This window comes from Mus caroli, unplaced genomic scaffold, assembly GCF_978045245.1.
Source record: "Mus caroli unplaced genomic scaffold, Mus_caroli_1 scaffold_7, whole genome shotgun sequence".
Classification (NCBI taxonomy): Eukaryota; Metazoa; Chordata; class Mammalia; order Rodentia; family Muridae; genus Mus; species Mus caroli.
The window spans coordinates 141,854,165-141,864,230 of record NW_028227262.1 but is presented as its reverse complement, the minus strand read 5'-3'; the positions used below and the strand labels follow the sequence as shown (position 1 = coordinate 141,864,230).

Below are 10,066 nucleotides of genomic sequence, written 5' to 3'. Positions count from 1 at the left end.
TCTATTCACTGGATAGAATTCTGCCAAACTTAAAAAGGTATAAGCAAAAGCAGGTTGCAAAAACTACAAAATAACTATTATAGTCTGCTGCTCAACTATCCTTCCATTATCTACTGTATTCAGCTACAAGTCCATATATCTGGACTAAGTTTATGTCTCATTTACTTTATAATCTAATGTTGAGGTGTGTGTGTGTGTGTGTGTGTGTGTGTGTGTGTGTGTAAAATCACAACAAAAATGGCCTATGTAAAACTATAGGTGATAAGAAGTGAATCAAGGCCCAGTCACCAGAGCCAGCCCTGCCTGCTGTTTCCTGAACTAAGTGCTTCTGCCCACCCAGAGCAACTGATTCTAAGGCCTGACTCTAACAATGGCCTTCGCAAATCTGCGCAAAGTACTCATCAGTGACAGCCTGGACCCCTGCTGCCAGAAGATCCTGCAAGATGGAGGGCTGCAGGTGGTGGAGAAGCAGAACTTGAGCAAGGAGGAGCTGATAGCTGAACTCCAGGACTGTGAAGGCCTCATTGTCCGTTCAGCTACTAAGGTCACTGCTGATGTCATCAATGCAGCAGAGAAGCTCCAGGTGGTGGGCAGGGCTGGCACAGGCGTGGACAATGTGTATCTGGAGGCTGCCACGAGGAAGGGCATCCTAGTCATGAACACCCCCAACGGGAACAGCCTCAGTGCTGCGGAGCTCGCCTGTGGGATGATCATGTGCCTGGCCAGGCAGATTCCCTAGGCAACGGCTTCAGTGAAAGATGGCAAATGGGACCGGAAGAAGTTCATGGGGACAGAACTGAACGGGAAGACACTGGGAATTCTTGGCCTTGGCAGAATAGGAAGAGAAGTGGCCACCCGAATGCAGTCCTTTGGAATGAAGACTGTAGGCTATGACCCCATCATCTCTCCTGAAGTTGCGGCCTCCTTTGGTGTTCAGCAGCTACCGCTGGAGGAGATCTGGCCTCTCTGTGACTTCATAACTGTCCATACCCCACTCCTGCCCTCCACCACAGGCTTGCTGAATGACAGCACCTTTGCTCAGTGCAAGAAAGGCGTGCGAGTGGTGAACTGTGCTCGAGGAGGCATTGTGGATGAAGGTGCCCTGCTGCGTGCCCTGCAGTCTGGTCAGTGTGCTGGGGCTGCACTGGATGTGTTTACAGAAGAGCCACCACGGGACCGGGCCTTAGTGGACCACGAGAATGTCATCAGCTGTCCCCACCTGGGTGCCAGCACCAAGGAAGCCCAGAGCCGCTGTGGGGAGGAAATCGCAGTCCAGTTTGTGGACATGGTGAAGGGGAAATCTCTAACAGGCGTCGTGAATGCCCAGGCCCTCACCAGTGCCTTCTCTCCACACACCAAGCCTTGGATTGGTCTGGCAGAAGCATTGGGCACGCTGATGCACGCCTGGGCTGGCTCCCCTAAAGGGACCATCCAGGTGGTTACACAAGGAACATCTCTGAAGAATGCTGGGACCTGCCTGAGCCCTGCAGTCATTGTCGGCCTTCTGAGAGAAGCATCTAAGCAGGCAGACGTGAACTTGGTGAACGCTAAGCTACTGGTGAAAGAGGCTGGCCTCAATGTCACTACCTCCCACAGCCCTGGGGTTCCAGGGGAGCAGGGCAGCGGGGAATGCCTCCTGACTGTGGCCCTGGCAGGTGCCCCCTACCAAGCTGTGGGCTTGGTCCAGGGCACCACACCAATGCTGCAGATGCTCAATGGAGCTGTCTTCAGACCAGAGGTGCCACTACGCAGGGGCCAACCCCTGCTCATATTCCGGGCTCAGCCCTCCAACCCTGCGATGCTGCCCACTATGATCGGCCTCCTGGCAGAGGCGGGTGTACAGCTGCTGTCCTACCAAACCTCCATGGTGTCTGACGGAGAGCCCTGGCACGTCATGGGCCTGATCTCCCTGCTGCCAGGTCTGGAAACATGGAAGCAGCATGTATTGGAGGCTTTCCAGTTCTGCTTCAACCCTGGGGCTCAGCACTCTCAGCCCCACAGGCTCTTCTGAAGAAACCTGCTCACTGTGACCTATAGGGAGAGGGGACCGCAGAACCAGGGCATCTGCCTGAACTAATACCTAGTAAAGAATTCTTAACTCCAAAAAAAAAAAAAAGAAGTGAATCAAATTTTATGCACACATTCTTTTCATATTCTTTTATTTTTTCTTCAAATCACAAAGCTGCATGTGATATTCCTGATTTTTCATTTATAATTTGCATTGCACATCTTTGTCCTTAAGGTAACGCCACTAAATCTTATCCTGAGAGGTCTGAGTGTTGTGGCATGCTGCCTGGATAAAGCCAGTCCAGTTTTGGAGTACTGCTTACCACATTCTTGCATGACTGTTACACACTTCTCCTGTTTATTTCTCCCTGCCTTCACTGAATAACAGTAATCCTAGTTCAAGAGGTAGTCCAAATCAGTAGCTCTCCTAAGACAGAATACATGGCTTGCCTGTTAGGACACTAATAAGAAGAGGGGAGTGTGCTGGTTTTCTCCTTGTAAAGAAACCACATGTGGAGTTGCAGCTGCAGCAGGATTATTCAATTAGTGTGTTGATTTGCTTTGCTGTGATCAAACGCCGACTAAAGGCAACTCAGGGAGGAAAGACTATTTAAGCTTATTGGTTACAGTCCATCATCCTGGAAAACCAAGATAGGAGCATAGAGGCAGAAACTGAAGCAGAGACCACAGAACAATGCTGCTTACTGGCTTGCTTGCTGTGCTTCCCAGACACCGATAGTATACATCTCAGGTCCACCTTGACAGGAACGACATTGCTGGCAAAGAGCTGGGCCCTCCAACGTCAAACATTTATCAAGAAAATGTCCCGCAAATATGTCCATAGGCCATTCTGATGAAGGCAGCTCCTTAATTAAGATTTCCTCTTCCCAGGTTCTTAAGTATATGAATCAACATTCACATTGTCCCAATCTATTGGCTTCCTGTAGAGTCCAGAGAGTTAGTGAATGAGATGTGGTAGAAAAATTTTGTTGATTTGAGCATGCATCTCTATAATCTTTGCAGAAATGGCCAGATGCTTGGCCCATGGAGCTGCAATTCTACAGGCAAAGCTTTCACTACTAAGGTCAGTAAGACTAGTGAATTTTGCTAATTGCAGAGTATGTCTATCACAACTCTAAACTCAGTATCTGGGAAAATAACAAGAGGTAGTTTTTGGAGCTTTCTGGGCCTGTTGATGAGAAGGTCTCCGAGCAATACCCATTAGTCATTTGACCTCCATCAGATACTACCCTAACTGGTGAGGCACCATTTCTATTTGTTTCAAGGATCTCAATTTTCTCTATATTAATATTTTTAAGACTTTGAGAGGTATATACCCTGGGCCCTCCTAAGAGACAAAGGAATCAACTGAGAAATTAATAAAGTTTTACAAATTCAGTTTAGATTCTCACTTTGATACACTTTTCTTTACAGAGCACAGAGCTTTCTGGAATTTTATCTTCATTTAATGAATAAAATGTGGTCTAGCAAATCGCCAGAAGCACTCTTACCTACTTGAGTCAACATACTATAATGAATATATCTAGTTGGCATACTCTCATCACTGATCAATCTGATTCAACCCAGTATGTCTTTTATCTTGCTCCAACATAGGAATCATTCTGTACACACCAGTCACATTTCTGTGAATATAAATTAGCAGAGTCTTCCAAATGTCCATACCTGGAGAGCTCTCAGATCATCATCTGAATACCCCTCCCTGAGTTCTATTTGTATTTTAAGGAGAGGGCCAGAAACTCTCCAAGAAAGTGGCTGCTGACTTCCTCAGACAATAGAGAAAAGAATTTTACTGCTGGAAAGAGGGAATCAGAGGAATTTGGAACACACCCAGATGGCCCATTTCACCTTCTGGATTTGCCAGTTGATGTCCCAACTTAAAAAACCAAAATAACAAAAAACCAATATCTTGTGAGAATGTGGATCTCATCTGTGTTGTGCATAATTTGTCCATTTCTATGTTCCAAACCCCGTGGTACCAGAGACAAATATTTCGTCCTAAGGAATGATGAAGCCTCTGGCCCTCCCCTTAGACTCCAATTAAAACCTCTGGTTTCCTAATTTTCTTTTTCTGAGTTCTCCTACATGCTTAGAAATAACCTTATTTTCTTTATTCTTACTACTGTCTATTGCAACAACTAACTTCCAGCCAAGTCTATCAGTATTTCACTCCAGGTGACCACACATGATTAGTTATCTACCCATTTGACCACTACATATCATGGTCTACTTGATTTCTATTTGTCAATGATGATAGTGCTGTTAATGTCTTGACATCTGCTCTAATTGAAGACCCAATTCCAGACTCCCATGAAACTCTGTATGCCAGTAAGGGAGAGGTGGAATTATTAAAATAAAAATTTTGAAATAGAAGTTATGTCGTGCCAGGCACGTACCTTTAATCCCAGCACTTAGGAGGCAGAGTCAGGAGGATTTCTGAGTTCAAGGCCAGCCTGGTCTACAGAGTGAGTTCCAGGATAGCCAGGGCTATACAGAGAAACTCTGCCAGAAAAGAAAAGAAAAGAAAAGAAAAGAAGAGAAAGGAAGAGAAGAGAAGAGAAGAGAAGAGAAGAGAAGAGAAGAGAAGAGAAGAGAAGAGAAGAGAAGAGAAGAGAAGAGAAGAGAAGAGAAAAGTTATGTCTTACAGGATATAGAAAGTGGTAGAAGTGGGAAGTCGTGATGAAAGAAATGATTTGAAAGAAGTTATCATTTTGTCCTGATGTGATGCTGATGGTGGAAAAGCCATAGATGGTGTAGAAGTCTAATAAATAGCCTCCCTCATCAATTCACCAGAAAGCAACTGCAAAGTGAGAAATTTTGGAGCCATCTGTGCGGCTTCCTACCACTGGCCTCCCTAATGCTAGAGTCAGGAGGTGACTATGGCAGCCATTGTGGCTACAGTCAGTGCAGAACAGGGGGAAGCTGATGTTTCCTGGGAGCCAAACCAATGATCAGGTGGCAACACCTCATCCCACAGCTTCTAACATACTCACATCTTCCATTTCATCTCAATTCAAAGCTTTTCCTAACCATTGTTATTTGTACATGTAAACCCAGGATATGGAATGGATTGGCAATAGCATGACAAATTAAGGGCAGACATTGGAGCCCATCACAGAAACTGCAGTAATGAGTAGTAGCACTGAGGCCAGGGAGACACTCACAGAATTCACAGCACCATGACAGACCTCACAACGACCTTTGCCTATATTTACAGTACTCATGCCACGGCAAATCTGGAACACTTGCTTTAATATGATTCTGAGGTAAAGGATGTTCACAGCAATCCACAGAAGTGTCTCAAGTCCTCTCTGAAATGAAATTGCTGTTCTTCTTGACCCACCAACCTCCTGCACTGGACAAATGCAAGATCTGCAGACATCTCCATCTGTCAAGTTTTTATGGCAGAGACATCTTTAGCAATCCACTCTAGAGTGATTGCTTTTGCTGTTCTATTTTTGTATCAAGAATGAATTTTAATGATTTCCATTTGTCTTCTAATATGGTTCTTACTTTATATATCTGTGAGCCAACATTGCTGAAAATGCTTGATTCAAATGTCCCCAAATTTTCTTGATGGTCAGTGTTTTTGATTTCAAAGTAATTTACTAATGGTGAATGTCATTTATAGAGAACTTCACGACAGCTGTGAGAATGCCTTAGAATCACATTAATCATAGGGTGATTATATACATGTCTATGAATATGTCATAATGAAACCTGTTAGTTTGTACAATTGCTATATACTCATGAAAATAAATGTCTCTTTCACACATTATTCTAGAGTACTTGCACTGGACTAACTGCCACAATTCCAGATGTAAAAAGCTATCAACTTTCAAAACCAAAATAATGAACAAAAACTTTAAAAAAAATAGAGCAAATTACTGACATTCTGAGCTGCCATAAGTAAGTAGTTCACATGGTATCCAATAACTTCTAAAATCATTTTGTCACCTCAAAACCAGATTTAAAAATGTTTTTCCATTTTCCCGTACTTCAAAATTTGGCACAAGATTTAATGAATAAGGTTTGAGGGAAATATCAATTAAACTTATACTCTACCCATGATTCCCCAAAAGTAACTTACTTAGAGAGATGTTGTGTTGTGGCTAGAGTACTTATTATGATGCAGAGACTGTCCCAAGTATGTTACAATGTTAACTGGTTCAGTGTTCATTATCCAAGAGGGCAAATACTATTGTCATTCTTACGTCATAGAGGAAGACACCAAGGCACACTTTAAGATATGTCTCTGATCCATGATCAAAACAATTCTCAAGCAAGAAAGCTGAGAGCCTAAAACTCAGAAATGTTCATTGCGTCATTGTAGTGCTTCTTAATTAGGAAGGTATATCGATCCATGCCAGCAACACAGGTACCTAAAGCCCCTCTTCACACCACCCCAAGAATGCAGAGGCCACAGTATCTACCAGCAGCAAACCAGAAGAGATGTTGGGTAACATTTCCTTCAAGTGGCCAATGAGCAGAACCTAAGCCAAATTCCCAAACTGTAATGAAACAGAAGACTATTTCATAGTATTCATATTAATCTTAATATTATTCATATTAAAATTAATATTATCTATAAGGGTAGGTAAGTAGGGCTCACTGGGACTAGAATTCACTGATGGTAAGGATGCTCAAAACATTAAATATGGTGTTAAAGTAATAAACTAATTCAGTAGCACATAATACTCTCTTGCACAAATGTAGTTGATGGGAACTATTCACTGTAACAATTGTTGCCAACATTAAATTACAGAAAAACTTGTTAATTTATAAGAATTACATACAACATGATTAGTACATTGTAGCATGTTGATAAATAAAAAATAGACACAGTGATATATTAATTAATCCATTGTTCCTCATTATTATAGTGAGCCCAAATCATCCATGCTTACTCATGTTCTACCTGTACAAAAACGATCTTCAGTCTGTAATTTTAACTCACTCATGGAAACATAGGTTTCATTGTTTCTTTCAGTAACATTTACCAAGCCTACACTGTTAAAGACTCACAAGAGATAAAAATATACCACATGCTTTTGAAGAAGAAAAAAATGGCTCTCTCCCTCCCCCGAATGGTGATTTCCTCTCCTTTGCACTTTCTAAAATGTTAGTCTAAATAGAGGTTTAAATAATATCTCAGCATCATTTCTCATATCGGAAGTCCTTGACATATGTCTGTGCTCTTCTTTAATTCACATTAAGGGAGATTGGCTTCAGATATGCGTTCAGAAAAAAAGGAGATATTGTTAAGGGTTTTTTTTTTCATTCATTCATTCATTTATTTACTTTACATCTAAATTGGAGCTTCCCCTCCCTCTTCTCCTACCATTCCCTTCTTCTTTCCTGTCCTCTGCCTTTGCCCCCTCCCTTTCTCCTCAGAGAAGGGGAGATCTCCCATGAATATCAACCCTCCTTGACATATCAAGTCATACTAGGACTGGGCTTATCTTCTTCTATTGAGGATAGAAAGTGCCGAGTTCAGTTGGAGGAAGGGGTCCAAAGGCAAGCAACTGAGTCAAAGACAGCCCCTGCTCCTGCTGTTAGGTTCCACATGAGGACCATGCTGTACATATGTTACATATGTGTAGGGGGACTAGGTCTGTCCCATGCATGCTCTTTCATGAATGGTTCAGTCTTTTTGAGCCCCTATGTGCCAGGTTGATTGTGGAGTTTTAATATACCTTTGCCATTGAGGGCTTCATTCTAATAAAATATAATATCTGCCTGAAAGAACAGGAAAACTACAATGTCTACATATACTTATGTGTACATTTATGTTTAAGCAACCATAAAAATGATGGGATATGGGGAAAATGCCTTTTATTGTAAGGTTTTGAAAAACTACTCCATGTTAGTAATCAGATCAAAAGACTTGGCATTCTGTCTCAACAGGGGCAGCAGTTAAGTCCCCATAACAGGATCAACTTCTCAGATCCATTGAGTTTTCCATATTTTATATTTTTTTATGAGTATCTGTGTTTTGCCTGTATATATTTGTCTGTATACCACACACATGCCTGGTACTCGTGAGAGTTAGAAAAGCATGTCAGATGCCATCATGTGGGTGTTGGGAATCATACTAAGTACCTCTGCAGGAGGAGTCCGTGTTCTTAACCATTAAGTCACCTCTTTAGCCATCAGAGATCTTACAGTTCAACATCAGATAGGATATTATCTATTTTTAAATGTTTTCATAGCTCCTCAATTGTCATTAACTAATTGAACATCCAAAAGCTAAGACATTAAAATTGACTATAAAACTCACTGAGAACGCTATATGACTGAAAGTGCAATACATCAATTCTTTTTAAATAACGCAACAGCTTATGGAGGTCACCTTTCTTTGGAATGGTGATAAGGGAGTGATTCCAATCATCCTATGATAGTTTTTAAGAAGGCAGAGATATTCCCTTTCTCTTGTCCAAGAGCAGGAACACCATATGTAGCATTATAACACCTGAGCACACAGCTCCTTGGTGACATCATCAACCAAAGCCCTATGCTCCAGTTCTTCTCCCATCCTACCTCTGGTTACTTTTCTACTTCCTTCCTCTTCCTCCAAAGCTCAGTGTCACATGACTCCCTTAGCTTCTCAGATCCTCCTAGCACTGCCTCCTCAAATCCACATCCACTTCTACTGTTGTTCTCTCAGCGATCCTTCCTTTCCCATGCCCCCTCCCAGCACTATTCTGTGATTGTAATGACTCCCTCAGAGAACCACTGTCTGCTGTTCTACAAAGTTAAGTATCTAATTATTCATAACAGATTGTTTCTCAGGGGAACAGCACTCCTGTAAGTTATACCTTGAGGGGTAATTACAACCCGCTGGGGGATGCCTTCAACTCCATGTGGTCTCCTCTGGTTTTTCTGAGGTAGCTGTTTTTATCTATTATATTTGATGTCACACTTAGATGTCAGTTTTTTTTTTCATCCTATAAAACTTAAACTCATATTGAAGAATGCAAGAAGCTAGTCTCACCTGGTCTTCCATGCCAGAAAAACATTCATCCATGATCTCACTGAATTGTGTAACTCCCTCACATAGAACCTGGTGAAAATAACTTTGAAAAGAAGTAGGCATTTTTTTTTTCCAGAGCACTCAACCACAGCACTTCCGGATGCTCCAGCTAGAGCTTCTCTTAAACTTTACTCCAGGCAGGGGTTAGATTGACAGTTAGAGTCCCTTTTTACTTCCTTCCCTCCACACGTAAGCTGAGTTGATTCCTGTGGATGCAAAGCTTTTGTGTTCCACCCAGAAGATGTGACATTAAATGTCGGAAGCCAATAAGGAGAGGAAGTTGTGTAGGAGTCAAATTTGAGACCTTGAAGGGTTCCATGAGGAGAAAAAAAATGTCTGAGAAAAGAATGGAGATGGCAGAATATATTCTGCAACTTTTTACTGGCAGAACACTATTGAGACAGCATAATTTAATGCATAAAAGCAAATGCTATAAAGTTATGCACTCACTCCTTACCTTGTTATATTGTTTGTCAAGACCATGTCCAAGAGGATATTGAGTCCAGGAAAGTGATATGACAATAATTTGTTCCCAAAAAGCAGGTTAATCACTTGACACAGCAAAAGAAAAAGCACAAAGATTCTGATGGCATGGCCTTTATCTAGAGAATGGACTGAGAAATGCCAAAGTATGCTTTTTGAGAGGAAAGCGTCCTGGTCGGAGTTCTTTCTTTCCACTGGGACAAGTGTTTTGGAGGAAAATATATCAAAGCCATCAAACAGAATACAGAATGAAAAGGTAAGGCTGTGTGTCGGTGGGTAATTGGTTTTTTTTGTTTTGTTTTTTTTTTAAAGGAAGAAGTTGACAAGGGGCAAAACAGTAAGAGGAAAGAAAAGAAGGAATGAGAAACCATAGGAATTTCTTAAGAGATTTTATCTCTTTAAAACAAAAGATTTGCTTCTTTTATTTTGTGCATATAGCTGTTCAGCTTGCATGAATGTAAGCATACCACACGGGTACAGAGCTGCTGGAGGTCAGAAGAGGTTGACGGATCCCCTGACCTCCTG

The 10,066-nt window shown here is 41.9% G+C and overlaps 2 pseudogenes; both read left to right on the top strand.

The window, feature by feature from the left end:
- Positions 1–370: 370 nt before the first annotated feature.
- On the top strand, positions 371–739 carry LOC110297000 (D-3-phosphoglycerate dehydrogenase pseudogene; annotated as a pseudogene).
- A 44-nt stretch (positions 740–783) lies between these two features.
- Positions 784–2,083, top strand: LOC147004034 (D-3-phosphoglycerate dehydrogenase pseudogene; annotated as a pseudogene).
- Positions 2,084–10,066: the final 7,983 nt, after the last annotated feature.